Below are 13,707 nucleotides of genomic sequence, written 5' to 3' on the forward strand. Positions count from 1 at the left end.
CATCTTGGACTGTTTAACAATATTGTTTGTGATGTTAGATAAAAGTTTGTATCTATTCCATCTGATGCAATAATAATGACTTCTGTTTAACAGTATTGTTTGTGGTGTTAGATAAAATTTTGTATTTTCTGTTTGATACAGTAATAATGAGTTGCTACTGTTTAACAACATTGTTTTGTAATGTCACTAGAAGTTTGTTTCTGTTCTGTTTGATACAGTAATGAGTTGCTGCCACATTATGTATCATGAAAATTGATAGCTTACCTTAGCTTCATATAAAACTATGAAGTACATCAGTTGATGTCATTAGAGTAAGTAGAATCAGTAGTAACAGTTCAAACTGAAGTTGGAGTCAGCCAGCCAGCAAGTAGATCGAATTGTGTTTTTGTTTTGTTGTTCAGATACATTCAGCTTAGGTTATAATTTTTAGCAAACTATGAAGTCGAGACAGATGGAAATTAGGCAGAGCTAGAAACGTGATTATTTTGTAATAGTCTTTTTTTAGTAACTGGAAAAAATAAAACTTCAATAGATTGTGTTATATACTAATTGTATTTGTAGCTTAATCTATTTATTAAAACTTATTTTCACATCTTTCTGTATTTTTGTTTTGTTTTCACACAAGTGAGTCGATTGTCTGTCCTAAAGGAATGAGTACAATTCCAGGATATTTATATAATCATGATTTTTGTCAGTATTCATACAGTATACCCAAGAATTGTATGACTGCTAAGTTAACCAGTGACCATTTATTTGAATATAATCATTGTTGTAGAGTGCACTGCTAACTGAAGAAAAGTCATAACAGTAAGACTTCAGTAAATTATACTTGTTTGACATTTGATTTTATAAATATGATGAAGCACCCTCTTAAAAATTTAAGAAATTTTATAAGTCGTTTCTGTAGAGTCTGTAAAACCCGTGCGCCTATCGCCTTTTATTTTCAGCTCACGCTCTTCAAGATTTAGTGTTGGATATGGGCTTCCATTTTTTCCTTGTGGAATGCATAAGGTATGTATAGAATATCCAATAAATACAGTTTTATATATCACCAAAACATTTTAACTCTGCAGTTTTACTTGGAGAATGTTTATTTTTACTATTTGTGTCAGTCTATTAACTCTTAAACTGGTGACTGACTATACATGCTACTTACATTTTCTTGTTAACCCACAAATTACTGACTTCATACTACTTATGTCAGCTGGTATAATTCACAAATTACTGACTCACTTCACAGTACTTTTATCAACGTGTTAACCTACAAACTTCTGACTGGTACACATACTTCACATGGTTTGTGTCAGTTTGTTAACCCACAAACTACTGATGTGTATACATAATTCACACTACTTATGTTAACTTACACATTACTGACTGATATGCATACTTCACAGTACTTTTGTCAACGTGTTAACCTACAAACTTCTGACTGATACACATACTTCACATGGCTCGTCCGGTTTCTTAACCCACAAACTACTGAGTGTGTATACACAATTCACACTACTTATGTTAACTTACACATTACTGACTGATCGCATACTTCACATGGCAGGTGTCAGTGTGTTAACCCACAAACTACTGATATGTATACATTATTCACACTACTTATGTTAACTTACACATTACTGACTGATATGCATACTTCGACTGATGCTTCACATGGTTTGTGTCAGTTTGTTAACCCACACATTACTGACTGATATACAAACTTCACATGACTTATGTCAGCTTGTTAACCTGCAAATTACTGACTGATATACATAGCTTGCATGACTTATGTCAGCTTGTTAAACTGCAAATTACTGACTAATATACATACTTTGCATGACTTATGTCAGCTTGTTAACCCACAAATTACTGATTGATATAGATACTTCACGACTTATGTCAGCTTGTTAACCCACAAATTACTGATTGATATAGATACTTCAATGACTTATGTCAGTTTGTTAGCCAGCAAATTACTGATTGATATACACATTTCACATGACTTATGCCAACTTATTAACCTGCAAATTACTGACTGATATACATATTTCACATGACTTATGTCAGCTTGTTAACCTACAAATTACTGACTGATATACATATTTCACATGACTCATGTCAGCTTGTTAACCTCCACATTACTGACTGATATACTACAAAAGTTATTGAATCCCTAAGTTTAGATCTTAGATTGTATTTAATGTCTGCAGTTTCAAAGTTTTAATTATGCTATTTTCAGAAGTTCTTTTCAAACCCCATTTAGATGTTTGAAATTATTCTTAATGTTGAAGATAATAGTAACAGAGTAAGAATTGGTGAATCATTGAATTTGATGAACCATGTAGATTAATATTCTTAAAAGGTTATTACCTCGTGCCATATAGGTGTCTTACGTATATATAGAAATGTGCCAAGTTTTTATATTAAATATAGTACTTTAATTCATGTAGCGTAACCTAGTTTTTCTACTTTAGTTTGAACGACAATAAGTTTTGCGTTATTTTTAATGTAAAAGTCATTTGCAATATTTAGGTACAGGTATTCGCATAGAAAGGACTTAGATGTCGTGTCTGAAATATATATCATAATATTGACATGAAAATCAGTTTTAATTTGGGAAACGTCATATATCGTTGTTAGTAACTATAGTGGTGCCATCTGTTGTCAGTTTTGTACCAGTAAATTACAATACATATGTAAATAATACGAGAGTCTGTGTGTTTGTGTGTGTGTGTGACTGTCATAGCTCCAAGAGAGAAGATCGTAGAGATGTAAAATGTTGTATGCATACTAAAAGGATCCTGAGGGTGTGCACCTGGGTATTATATTTACATTTGACCCCAAAGAAAAGTATATTTCTTCTAATTCTCAGTTACTGAATGAACAATATGTAGTGGTTTCTGACTAAATACTTTTTTAAACACAGGCATTGGAAAAAATACAAATCTGAAAATTAAAAGCTGAACTAAATTTGGGAAACGGGAAAAATGTGAATCGGAGAATGAAAAATAATTGAGACAAAAACACGGTATGACAAACACGAATATGCGAAACTAAATTAAAACTATTTGCTTTTTAACATCGTTTAATTAAGTTAGGGAAATGACAACAGAGAAATCAGTTAAAGTATTGGCGCACTGGACTAGCTGTAGAAGTAATCTCACTGTTATGGAGGTAGCATGCGTCATTATAACCAAAACACTTTCGCCATCTATTGAATGGCACCAGAAACAAAAATTCATAAAACGTTTCATACTTTGGGTATTCAAGATTCAGACAATTAACAAATATAACTGTGGTATGTGCAGTAACCTTTATTTATCACAGAACACAATTTAAAAAAAAAGTACAACAAGAACACGAATTTTACTATGAAAGTATGTGAGGATTTAATTGAAACTTTATTGAAGTAAATAGAAACTAGAGCTATTAAGAACTACTATTTTGTCAATAAATAGAACCACTTTTAATATATAAAAAACATTACAGTTTATATCAGTGAACATTTAGCTCTGTACATTTTGATGCAATGAAAACAAGCACAATCTGACCACTTTTCTTCTCAGGAAAAAACTTTTTTTTTTTGTAGAATATGTCCACTTTTATAATTATGTATGACCACTACAATTAGTAATTATTAGCGCAAAATCCACCCATAGGGCGGCGTTGCTGCTATGTTAGGATGATGGGTAAGCCTGACTGGTGCGCTGTGGCCGCTATGAATCATAAGAGGACCTCAGAATCTCAGAGCAGTGTGTGGATATTTTATGCTGATTTTTAATGTTTAAAGAAGTGTATCGTGTGTGTATTTTTATGTGCATATATGTATGTATGTTAAGTGTTTGATTAATACAAAAAAGTTCAAGTAATTGTTTTCCTCTACTTTCAGACAGGAAATTTTACGCAGTAATGCACAATTTAATAAATGTTTATACTCTAACTCCCAAAATTTTATAATGGATTAATCATTTCTCAGTTTTTTATTATTTTATTACAATTATTTGTATTAAATTATCCAATATTAATATTTTAGATTATGCTTTCTTGTGATTCGAGCAAACTCGTGTATAGGCAGAAAATTAGTGTTTTAAACGCGATGAAGATTATTTTGTTAATCTAGAAAATAGAACTGAAAATAATAAGTTTTAAACGCTGTAATTGGCACTTTAGCATTCAAAAATTAAACGCCTCCAGCAGATATAACGTGAAAACAAATCTATGAAGGGATTGGTTCATTGAGACACAGGACATTAGAATAAACTTGGTTATTTTACCACAAGTCTCGATATGTCCAGCCCTTTGCCAAACGTATTGTTGTAACTGTTCTGTCATTGAACAGGTTCTTGTTTGTTTATTTGTTTTTTAATCTCACGCAAAGCTACACGAGGGCTATCTACCCTAGCGGTCCTTAATTTAGCAGTGTAAGACTAGAAGGAAGGCAGCTAGTCATAACTACTACTGACCACTACTGGGTTTCTCTTTTACCAATGAATAGTGGAATTGATCGTAACATTATAACGCCCTCACCGTAGAAAGGGCGAACATGTTTGGTGTGACGTGAGTTCGAACCCGCGACCCTCAGATTTAACCACCTAGCCATGCCGGATCTGAGCGGGGTCTTTTGATATATAAAATATAATACTAAATCCAGTCCACGAGACGGTAATGAATTTAAATATTTTTCAGCAACGTTTGTTTAAGTTTACAAACAAACTTTCAACATAAAGTACTGTAAGCCTAATAACGTTTAACAAAAATACACTTGATCGATAACAACTGCTGACCAGTGTTATGATTAACTTACAGAACTTACTCTTACTGAATCAGTAACTATTTATACTGAACTGTCACTGCTCTGCACTATTCAAAGTTTCTAGATCGTAACATAACTTTTAGTTTTGATACAACTTGAACATAACATCATGCGACTTCTAGAAAACAGCTAAGTCAATGTTAGGTTAACTTCTATAGTATTTACACTTTATTTCGAACGTAATTTGATCATTTGACCAGAAGGCTCAGTATATCCCAACACACTTTTTAAATGTTTTTTCCTTGCAGGTTACTATGTTTCAACACTTTATCAATGTTTCACATAATTTGTGTCTGTTTACATTCGAGTTTCCCATTTAGTTACATACCCCTTGTATATTTATCGCAACGCTGCAAAATTAGTCAAGTTATTATGCTTGGGGTGGGGGCACACGTAAACTTTTCAGGGAATATAAAAAAAAAATACGCATGCAGCCTGTGTGGATTAGTAAATAAAATATGAATGTTTTCATTGTTTTACCTTTAACAACTCGCACGCAGTATAAAACACTTACATGAGAGTTCAAACCTCCTGTCTTCCATATACTGTAATATTTATAACGGATCTTCTTCGGGAAGGTAAGGGTTAAGTTATAAATCTTCGTCACAGTAAGTTTCACATAACAGCAGTTATCAGAATGGTGAAAAAGAACTGGCTCCGTCACGTGCTCTTGGCAACACACTGTCGACCAGCGTATGCCTGGTTTGGGGGGTAGGTTAGCGGGTATTCAGCCGAACCCCCAATTTTTGCGATGTAAAATTTCTGCTTTTACAGATATAGCGCTGCTACTTATGGTATTTAACATTTTGTATATATTCTACATTTTTCTTATGAAGTAAGACAAGATAGCTTTCTGCACATCTCCAACAGAACTTTCAGGTAGTGGCTGACTATGTAGCAAACATCTCTATGTTACTAACACACTGCCACTGGGTTCGTGTTCATGTGAGCTTTCGGTGCATCTTCTTAGCGTATTGAATAATTTAACCTGTTGACTTCCAAGTATTTTAGCTGCTACGGCAACTCCGAACCAAGTTCAAAATACAGCTCTGATGCTTCTTCATTTGTAACCTTTTTCGTGACGCCATTTTGGATCGAAAGTGAAACAATATGTAAATAGGTCAAATGCATGTCGGTGCTGACATCTAGCGTTTAAGTTACGTATTATTGAGAACGAATTTACTCGTCCGTGGCAGAGGACTCGGATATATATATGTATTAATTATGACACTGCTATCAACATTGAAACTGCATGTAAGTTACTTATGGAAAAACACCAGAATCATATAGTATGTTATTTCACTATTGCACACATCTTCGTATATGATAGTCAGTTATTGAAATAACAAATGTATTATTGTTGTACAGAGCTGTTTTAATAAGTAACATAATTTAACAATTAATAACCAGTCCATAGGTAGACGGTACGTATTTATATTAATTAAAGCCTAGCTTCCCACGCAGTGTTACAAAATGATCATTTGTTTGAATGTTTGTGAACAGCTATGCTATTGTTTAAAATTTGAATGTGAACAGCTATGCTGTTGTGTAAAATTTGAATGTGAACAGCTATGCTATTGTTTAAAATTTGAATGTGAACAGCTGTGCTATTGTTTAAAATTTGAATGTGAACAACTATGCTATTGTTTAAAATTTGAATGTGAACAGCTATGCTGTTGTGTAAAATTTGAATGTGAACAGCTGTGCTGTTATTTAAAATTTGAATGTGAACAGCTGTGCTGTTGTGTAAAATTTGAATGTGAACAGCTGTGCTATTGTTTAAAATTTGAATGTGAACAGCTGTGCTATTGTTTAAAATTTGAATATGAACAGCTATGCTGTTGTGTAAAATTTGAATGTGAACAGCTGTGCTGTTGTGTAAAATTTGAATGTGAACAGCTGTGCTGTTGTGTAAAATTTGAATATGAACAGCTGTGCTGTTGTGTAAAATTTGAATATGAACAGCTATGCTGTTGTATTGTAAAATTGAATGTGAACAGCTGTGCTGTTGTGTAAAATTGAATGTGAACAGCTGTGCTGTTGTGTAAAATTTGAATATGAACAGCTGTGCTGTTGTGTAAAATTTGAATATGAACAGCTGTGCTGTTGTTTAAAATTTGAATGTGAACAGCTGTGCTGTTGTTTAAATTGAATGTGAACAGCTGTGTGCTGTTGTTTTAAAAATTGAATGTGAACAGCCTATGCTGTTGTGTAAAATTGAATGTGAACAGCTATGCTATTGTTTAAAATTTGAATGTGAACAGCTATGCTGTTGTGTAAAATTTGAATGTGAACAGCTATGCTATTGTTTAAAATTTGAATGTGAACAGCTATGCTGTTGTGTAAAATTTGAATGTGAACAGCTATGCTATTGTTTAAAATTTGAATGTGAACAGCTATGCTGTTGTGTAAAATTTGAATGTGAACAGCTATGCTATTGTTTAAAATTTGAATGTGAACAGCTGTGCTGTTGTTTAAAATTTGAATGTGAACAGCTGTGCTGTTGTGTAAAATTTGAATGTGAACAGCTGTGCTGTTGTTTCATGCAAAATTACTTCTATAATTAATCTAACATCTATGTTTTTACAAATTTTCTGCGTTGACGTGCTGATTGTTCTTACAAATTAGACCCCCCCCCCAATTTAAGTATTATGCGTACGATTCAACTAATCAACGAATAATTAACCCAGTTTACATTTTTGGGTAAATTCATTTCACGGTTTATGACCAGATATTAATATCGTATAGCATAGTAATATGTTGATTATAGTGAACTTTGGGAAAAGCGCTTACTTGTGTGAGAGAAATGGGTTTGTAATATTATCTTAACCAGTTCCAATGGTATTATTTAATCATTACGTTGATGTCGTGGCTTAAGTGTTTTGTTGTATTTTTATAGTGGGCACTGAGACCAGTGTGTTAAAATTTAAATGAATATTGCACTAGAAAATATTAGTAGCTATTTGACGTTGTAGTAGGTGTAGGTGCAACCATTTTTGTTTGTCAGTGTTATTATAAAAGGAATATAAATTTATTATTTTAATTTTCTTTAGTTATTTTAAAGATTGTAGTTAAGCCTAATCTCACCAGGAACATCAAATTTCGTAAAATTATTGTCGTGTATTCTGAGTAATAAACAGAGTTTATAATTATTGTACATGATGTACACTGTGTAACCACGTATCTGATGTTTGCGCTGTAATGTATTTGATTAAACTGAGAGCTTTAACAATTTATGACGCATACTACAGTTTGTGTGCGTGCGTCTGTGTGTGTCGATACTTATTAAAAATAAAAGGGAACGTTTATAGAGAAACGAATTAACTTGTATGTCCCTACATACTGGCTCAAACCTTGCATTTCGGTTGTACGATCCCAGACTAACTGCATGGTTTTTTCTTGTTAAGCCTCGTTACAATAATTAGTCGTTTTTCATTGGTTAACTTACTTTTATAAGTTGTATTTTCAAATTTCAATCCTGTAATATAGATGATAGATAGAGGGCGCATGGCGTTAAAGTAGAATTGTATAACTGGGATGTTTTAGATGACGTCACAAGCTAGTCGTTATCTGATGGCTATGATGTTCGACTCCAGTCCGCCGCTCGCGGGTTCGAATCTCTGTTATTAGACATATTCCCCTTTTCTGCCTTGGAGACAATATAATGTAACGGTCAATCGCACCATTTTTTTGTAAAAGAGAAGCCCAATAGTTGGCGTTAAGTAGTGTTGACTAGCTGCCTTTCTATCACTGTTAATAAGGGATAGTTAGTATAAATTGCCCTCGAGCGAAATCCCAAACACATCGTGATGAGACGAAAATATAGTACCCTCGAAGAACATAAATGAGATATGTGATATAAGTACGAGTGAGCCAGCCAATTAAGAAGGTGGCAGTGAAGTGCTGAGTAGTTTAGTTTTTAGTCAGTAGAGTGCCAGTCAATCAGTGGAGCGTCTGTTCGATCTACTAGTTCCATTAGCGAAGTATTTCCGCGTGAACATGAAATGTAAACTTTGGTGTGCAGTGGTACAGGTGTAAAAATATTAAAGAAATAAGACTAAGTTGTTGTTATTATATGCACTGGACTTGGCTTTATTTTTACCAAATAATTTAAAATAACTTTTTCAACGAAAGAACAAATTTATAGCAATATATTAGACATACCACGAAGGCGTTAGAACTAGATTAATGGTATAAAAACTGTAATTTTGTGGTTTTTTATGACTTCGTAAAATATATTTCACTGTCTTTTCCGATTTCTTTATTACTTTCAAATTAAACTCCGTATTTCCATATGAAAGCGTATTTGAATTTTGCAACAATGTATCGAATTAACTAGATTGTTCAGACTGAGATAATTTCAGTTGTTTTAACACCATAATATTCGGACGTTCAGCAACTTTTTTCTCACTGTCAGAGTCAGCAACAAACTGTTGACCGAAACGGTGTCTACTAAATCTAATTTTACTTTTATATATATTGGCTCGGCATGACCAAGTAGTTAGGCATTCGCGGGTTCGAATCCCCGTTACGCCAAACATGTTCGCACTTTCAGCCGTTGGGGCGTTATAAAGTTACGGTCAATCTCACTATTCGCTGGTAAAAAGTAGCCCAAGAGTTGACGGTGGGTGGTGATGACTAGCTGCCTTCTCTCTAGTCCTACTCTGCTAAATTAGGGACGGCTAGTGCAGATAGCCCTCGTGTAGCTTTGCGCGAAATTCAAAACAAACCAGATCATGTTTATATTCTGACAGAAATTCTCATAATCTTAAATATTTCGCGCAATGAACACATGGCTTTACAAAACTATTGCTTTTCACACTGCAGAAACGTGTAATGAATGGCATGTCGGTGTGATTTGTCAGTTTCACGATCTTAGCGGTGGTGGGTTTCTCAACTAGATCAACTGCAAGATTGTCTCAAGTGTATGATTCAGAAGGTGGTGCAGGTAGCACATTGCCAAGTGTGCAATTCAGAAGGTGGGGCAGGTAGCACATTGACAAGTGTATGATTCAGAAGGTGGGGCAGGTAGCACATTGACGAGTGTATAATCCAGAAGGTGGGACATGTAGCACATTGACGAGTGTATAATCCAGAAGGTGGGGCAGGTAGCACATTGACGAGCGTATAATCCAGAAGGTGGGGCAGGTAGCACATTGACGAGCGTATAATCCAGAAGGTGGGGCAGGTAGCACATTGACGAGCGTATGATTCAGAAGGTGGGGCAGGTAGCACATTGATAAAATTGAATTTTGTACCCAAATCTCAGAGACACTTGTCGTTATTATTTGATATCTTAATAGTGACATTACCAGCACACTTGGTGGCAATCATAACGCCCCTAGTGTCTGAGCTATAAGTTTGAAGGTTTAAACAAGCAACAATAAATTTTGTACAGATTACGTATTCTCTGTGCTATTTCACTGAGTTCGGTAATCCTTGTTTAAAGTTAGCTCTCTGAACTACCGCTGGAAAGTGTTCAAATTACAAAGTGCCTTATAAACACTCTCCTAAAAAGAAGTTGGTTTTTATGGCTGTGGTGGGCAAAATTTGCAGCCTTTGTGTATCTCAGTAACAAACATTTAAAAATATTACAAGTTACGTTGACGATTGTAATCTGTGACGTTAAAAAGAACCAACTGTAATAACGAAAATATTTTTTTTATAAAACATATCAAACTTTCAGTTCTAGAGATGTACACGCTTTGTCACTGTCCGAAAGAATTATTACCGTGTGCAAATAGTGCAAACCAACAACAGGGAAAAAAGGAAAACACAAGTATACTATCTGTCTATCTGGAAGGTTATGACAATATTTTTTTTATTGATTCTGCAGGAAGTTTCTTGTGTGGTCTTTTCTAAGTGGACAATAAAATTCTGTTTCCCCACTCTGACTGAGTAGCTTTATTATGATCTAAAAACTTGAAAGATTTTGAAAAATATGAACACTTAAGTGCAGACAAAATAGCGATATTGACGTGTTTGAGTTACGCACACATACAAGTTTATTATTATACGTACTATGAATAACCATGAAATGAATAGCATTGGATACAAAAGTGATTGACAGCACTGAGAAACTTTTTGTTAAGGAGGTAACAGTGGAGTTTGGACTCGTACACCATCAAATGTGGAGTGAAATTAGGTGTAGAGCTTGGTACTCTCTTAAGTCGGTTTTGGAGTGAAATTAGGTTTAGGATTTTTTTTCAAACTCCCACAGTTACTTTCATCAGCGAGAGTGATGGTGTTTCGTAATTAAGCAAAGTATCGATAGAATTTTAAACCTAACGGAAACAAGACTAGCAAGAGACGTTGAGATGTGTCTTCTAAAGTTGGAGTTTCTGACCTTCAGCGATTATATTCATATCAGACAGCTTAATATAATCATAAGGAGGATCCGTTAATGTACAACATACAATAAAAATACCCCCCTCCTCATTTCAGTAGTGTTGCGCTCAAATCTTTTAAAAACAATCACGCATGCGCGATGTACCCAATTTCGTAGCATTGTGTAATGAAATAGCTTTTAAATTCAAAACAAATATGGTATTTAAGTACAATAACATATACTATTGCGTAGCACAGAGGTCAGGTTGCCGTACTAAATAGACAACTTTCAACTCAAAGCTAACTCTTAAGTTCATAGATTACAACACAGAAGAATTGTTTACATCACAAACAGCAAAGTTGATACGTCAAGAAAGAATTATTCTTTGTGTTCGGGATTGTTATGTTACCAGTCGTGGCTTTTGCTAATTTATTTGTAAGGCAAGTACGGTACGTAGTCAGTCAAACAATTGCTTAAGGGAAGATAAACCTAAAGTTAAAAAGCAGTAAAGGTTTTCTTTCGGTCTCGTCTCTGGGTCAGCAGTAAGTCTACGAACTTTGAAAGCTAAAACACGCGGCTCGATTCCCCGTGATGATTAGATTTCAGATGGTCTGTCCTGTGACTTTGAGTTAAACTCTTGTCGCTGCGTTTGCTGATGTTGGTACAAATCCGCGATTTTTTATGACGTAGACAGCCCAATAAAAGTTTGAAATGTTGTCAAAAGATGGCGCTAGTTGATTTATTTTTTTTGCAAGTAAGAACAAAAAAAAATTTAACTAGCTTTTCTTATTATTGGGCTGATGTTTAACTTTCGTGTTAGCAGGTAGCTTGGTCACTTTGATCGGAAGTCTAATATTAATAGTAATTACTTTTCAGTCAGTGGAGCCCCTAGTGGCACAGCGGTATATCTACGGACTCGCACCGCTAGATGGTGGGCAGAGCACAGATAGCCCATCGTGTAGCTTTGTGCTTACTTCCAAACAAACAGTTAGTCAGTGGATATAATACTAATATTAATTATATACACTGAATATTTCTTATTGCTGTTAATTAGGTTACTTTTCTCATACGTACTTCGTCAAGTTAAATATTTTGTCAGTCATTCTCTACACTTCTGAATGAAAGGATTGTTTCATTGGAAGCTTGATTGCACTTTAATAAGTGGGTTGTGATTATAGTGCACAAAGATTTGTAGGTACGTCACTAAACGGTTTTAGTATCCAATTTACTCACTGATCCACTTTCGTTTTCAGAAAGATTCATTTGACATTAATGTGTTTGGATCGCTCGGTAGACCCACATCCACAGATTTAAGTTTTGTGTTTAAGCGTGACGGGTGGCCCCTTAGAGCTCGGGTATAATCAATACAAAGTTTTCACCATGGTAACAAGATTACGACAGTTGACTCACATCGGTCGGTCTCTACCGATGAGTTTCCGCATCAGTTTTTCTGAAAGGTTTTTGTTTTTTTTGTTCAGGTATATTAAGAGACGCCCAGTTTCGGATAGAACACTCTAATAATGAGTTTCTCATGTAATGTATTATGGTTTGTTTAACGAGGTTCGCATTCCATGTGGAGGTGAAAACAACTGTAATTTTCTGCCTACGAAATGAAATGCATCATGTGGCAACTGTAGTAAGTGGCTCATCACTCAGTTGTGATGACGATGTAGAACTGTTTGATCTTTAATGCATTCTCATAGAATACAGAAAGTATTTAAGTGTGATAAAACAAGAATATATTTACTCAGCTGAGGACTGCAGGGTCCAAGGTTCGAGCCGCGATGTACCTATGATCACTATTATTGGGCGCATTATAACAATGATAGTCAATTAAAAGTAGCCGTGTTGTCCTCTGTCTGGTCAGAAACTTAACGTAAACACTAAAGGTATGTCTGAAAACGTCAAATGTTCTCAGTGTTACCAAAAATATTATTTAAAGATGGTATGAACATGTAAGCAAGTAATACATCTGTTCGGAACATGAAGATCTCATTGTGGTCTAACTATTGATTGGTTTATTCGAATACATCTGCAAAACGATTTAATATTTTGTTTCGGTTGTTAATGTTTTATATTTGGTGGTAAAGCTAGAAGGCAGGTGTTAGAGGGTACACATGACCAAGACTGTTGTTCATAGCTGTTCCAAACGTTAGAATGTCACTATTTTTATGCTTTTCAACAGATCTGAACACTTTTAAATCATGACAAACAGCGGCCTTATACCTGTTTTATATTAAGAGCTGTAAGCAGTCAGAACGTGATATAATTGTTGTTGTTAAAGAAAATTCAGAACAAACAGTAGAGTGTGGAATACAGTTCCTGTGGTATATATCAGCCTGCACGAGAGCGACAACACGTAAAGGAATATGAGTTAATAATTTTAATGGTGAATTTCTTTTATCCATTAAGGATTAAGGCGAACAATAACTACGGTGGTGATGGAGCTAATTTTATAATTTCCTTAATTAAGACACTGCAATAAAACATGTTTTATCCGTTGTGGATGACGACAGTATTCAAAAAGTATTGAAATATTGGTATTTCTAAAGCGTGTATTTGTATACAAGTG

At 34.5% G+C, this 13,707-nt stretch overlaps 1 protein-coding gene across 1 annotated transcript in view; it reads left to right on the top strand.

Moving 5' to 3' along the window:
- Positions 1-954: 954 nt before the first annotated feature.
- Positions 955-13,707, top strand: part of LOC143254606 (uncharacterized) — a gene marked incomplete at its 5' end in the record, with an annotated part of 75,305 nt that continues 62,552 nt past the window's right edge. The window contains 1 exon segment of the mRNA XM_076509753.1: positions 955-1,011.

The sequence above is a fragment of the Tachypleus tridentatus genome, chromosome 6 (assembly GCF_004210375.1).
Source record: "Tachypleus tridentatus isolate NWPU-2018 chromosome 6, ASM421037v1, whole genome shotgun sequence".
NCBI classification, from domain to species: domain Eukaryota; kingdom Metazoa; phylum Arthropoda; class Merostomata; order Xiphosura; family Limulidae; genus Tachypleus; species Tachypleus tridentatus.